The sequence below is a fragment of the Ostrea edulis genome, chromosome 7, assembly GCF_947568905.1.
Source record: "Ostrea edulis chromosome 7, xbOstEdul1.1, whole genome shotgun sequence".
Classification (NCBI taxonomy): Eukaryota; Metazoa; Mollusca; class Bivalvia; order Ostreida; family Ostreidae; genus Ostrea; species Ostrea edulis.
Genome location: NC_079170.1, coordinates 14060083 through 14064045, shown reverse-complemented (window position 1 = coordinate 14064045; position 3963 = coordinate 14060083).

Sequence of the window (3963 nt, the reverse complement as noted above, 5' to 3'; positions counted from 1 at the left end):
AGTTTAAAAGATAAATACCTCCACAGGGTGCACAATGTATAATAATTATCCTGTTCTGTATATTATATTTAGTAACAGTATAGAAATAAATGTGTTCTTAAAATAGAATGCTCCTGAAATGCAGTATAGTTAAAAGTATTTACACAAAAACTTTTTAACAATGTTCATGCCGTCTATGTATAACCTTTCCAAATATAACCAGGGGGAAAAACTACAAACACATTTTATGTGTTCAACTAGTTTTATGCAAATCAATGACAACTCTTATGACCTCTACCAAGGTCAGAGAGTCACTGAGTGACAACTCTCAGTGTGGTACTTTTGGTTTTAAATAAATTGAAGGCACTTTATGTATGCATGCATACATGTAACTGCCGTATTTCATTTTCATGTCCAGCTGATACATGTATGTAATCTGTCATACAGATTTACGTTATGTACCATTTTTGTTCGATGTCCTAGAAGCAACGAAAAGGGATTGTATATAAAAAGTACTATATGGAATTTATCTCAATACTTAACTAAAATATAGTATTACCGACTTATTATCAGTTTAACTTCCAACGCTGATATGATGATAAGTGGAGAAGTGGTCGGATTAGATGGCAGTAGTTCCTGTTACAAATGGCTACCTACCAAAAAAAAATGACTGCATTTTACTTAGATAAACTTGATGAACAGAGAATGTAACGAATACTGATCAATCACTTAACTTCAATAAGGAATACAGAATATAGTTAGGCAAACACGGACTTATCTATATACCAGAAGTTTGATCCGGTGCCTAGGAAGAGAAAACATCCCTGTCGATCAGGCACACCTGCCGTGAGACCTATACCATTATCAGGTAAATCGAGCAATCTGTAATGAGAATCAGTGTGCTAAGAACGGCCTAACAATTGGCATGAAACAAGACGGCATTTGACCCATTGCTTGGTTGTACCGGTATTCATTGTAACGATCATACAATTTCCAAAATGACGACTTTAAATGTTATTTATTAAACTCGTGTAACATAAACTTGTTTGTCAGTTGGAAACCCTGCACCAACAATTTGTTTGTCCATAGCTTGCTTCGATTTAAAAACTAACTATACGCAGAACAAGCTCTTCGGTATCGAATCAGTTGAGATATATAAATGTCATATGCAGGTAATAATGGAATATTGCTACATAAATATGAGAAGTTGACGATGAAGAAGATGAAATCACCCCGTTCGTCATAAAGTTGAATTGTTAATTTGCCATTAATATCTATTTCAAATAAAGTATCCAAGTATGAAACAGACATGAACGACTATGTGGTGTCTTTTAGTTCGAGAATAGTATTTCCACTTCAGAGTCTTTGTGCTTGGAACTAGGGTGGTGCTTAACAAAATGATTTTTGATGACAGATCAATAGATACGAATATTTCTTTTTTTCATTTTGTTGAAGAAGCAGCTATATGTAAAACTAATACGGTACCAATTTTGATGCACCAGCTGCGCATTTTGACAAATAATGTCTCTTCAGTGATGCTCAACCGAAATGTTTGAAATCCGAAATGACAATGAAGTTTTAGAGCTATTAAAGAAAAAAACAGTGTGCCAAAAAAGTGGAGTCAAATTCCTCTAAGGATAAGAGCTATGCGTGAGAGAGATAATCCTTAATTTTGAAATGAATTTCTAAATTTTATAACAGCAATTAAATATACATCCGTATTTCCAAGCTAGTAACAAGTACTTAGCTACTGGGCTGTAGAGACCCTCGGGGACTATCAGTCCACCAGCAGAGGCCTCGACCCAGGGGTCATAATGTAAAACTTATACCGTACCAATTTTGATGCACCAGATGCGCATTTCGACAAATATATTATGTCAAAAAGTCAAGTTCTTTTTCATATTCAACCCGTCGTCTGTCAAAGTTTACGACATACTTTATAATAGATATGAAATTCTGGCCCCAATTGAAAGATCGAGGTTCTCTGTATTTAGGACCTTTAGATGTAATTTTACTGTTTAATGTGACGTTATTCTTTATTTCTAACAATTTGTATGTGTAATCTCATTTGACGTTTGAACTTCTGTTTTTAAACCATCCGGGTTAATGGTTTGAACAACCTTCAGTCTGAATTACATTGGAACTGTTGCATATCAATACGAGTGTTTATGACCCAGGAGTTATTGAAAAGATCTTTAACGATTTTTCATGGTTATTTCCATGTAAAAACTAGATCCACTGTGCCCCCCTCCTAACCCCAGGTCCACGATTTCAACAAAATGCATACTAATGAGCGATATTAATCCTGTGGTTATTGAAAAAAAATTAGATGGCCTTACTAATATTTCCCTGAAGAGAAAAGGTAGGGTCTTGGTCGAATACTTACTGGATCCAGCAAGATACATATGTTTGGAAGGTATTTCTGAAGTTTTGGAATCCAGTCTAGTTACGTTAACTCATATTCATTTTTCTATTAATATTAAATGCTTTTAAAAATGAAGGATTACTTTTTTAAAAATGAATCTTTTAAAGAAGTCAGCTCCTAAAGCGTTTGAGCACAACTGCGCAGGATGCTACAAATAAGTATTCACTGGATCAATACTGATTCCATTGGTGCAGACATATTATACATTTATTGCTGAACCCTATCCAGTTGAAAAATTTGGTGTCAGTTCAAAATATGCAAGGGTTTGTCAGGGACTATATTTTGTGGCGGAGGGACTCTTTAATCAAACAGTTCTGAATTTCCATGCTATGGAAGTTTCTGTTTCAATGCACCATTTATTCGTATACCCCCATACATATAATTCAGCTTTATAATTCATGATACATGTAGGTGAAATTTGGAACTAGTTCAAATGTTGCAATTCATCAACTTGGTTGATATTTTTTTTTCCAAACAGAACACCAATTCTTGAAAAAGCTCTTATTAAATTACCCGAATTTATATATAAACATTCAGTATTTTTACCAATAATTCAAAAAAGTGTTCTCCAGCTCCCACTTTTTCTAGATCTATTTTAAATTGTAGGACCAGACCTTGAATTTTATGCAAAATTTTAGAAATTGACACTACTCCTAATGTGTCCTTCTAAACTCTCAATTTTGACATGGTAATTTTTTTAGTGTATTAAGTGCAAAAAGATAAAAAAAAAAATTTCCATTACTAGTATTAAACTTTCTTTATCTGTAGTGTTAGAAGATATGATAATATATCTATTTTATGTCATTGATTAATGTTGCTTATGTTGCGTTGACACCAACAGACAAATCTAGTTTAATTGAATAAATTTTAAGTGCAAAAAGGTAATGTTTAGAACACTGTAGCCCAATTACAAGCGTTGCGACCCCAGTTTTTCCTTTTAATTTCCTACTTCTAATTTTGTAGAAATCCAAAATACCACAACAATTGACATTACTTCAATTCTCAGGTTCGCACCTTTTCAAAGAGGAACTCGCAGTCGATTTAAGATGCCCAAATGGGGAATTGAAGCCAAGTAAGTGTTAGAATACAGTAGTAAATATAAGCTTTACAAAGACACTTTTGTTATATGCTTTGTCAACTAAAACCAACACACATTCATCATGCTACCTATCCAATTTCGTTATCACGTCTGCTTTATTAAACACAGAATGGTAGATTGTACACACTTTTGGTTTGATGTGTTCGATGCAGGATTTTAATACTCTTTATAGCTTTCATCCATTCCGACAAGCTGCATTTTGCTCAACGTCTGTCATAATCTTCGACAGAATTCATGATAGAGAGGAAGATATGTCGCCATATCAAAGATCTTGTTTAACATTTCTGTTGCAACGATCAATACAGCCCGCTGTATTTATTTCTCCATGACCGACTTTCATTTTGCAGTCTATCAGTACTAAGAACGATAACTAGTAATGTTAAAAAGAGAGTACAGTACTCCTAATGCCCCATGAAACTCACAAACACATGTGCACAACATTATATCTAAATTTTATGTA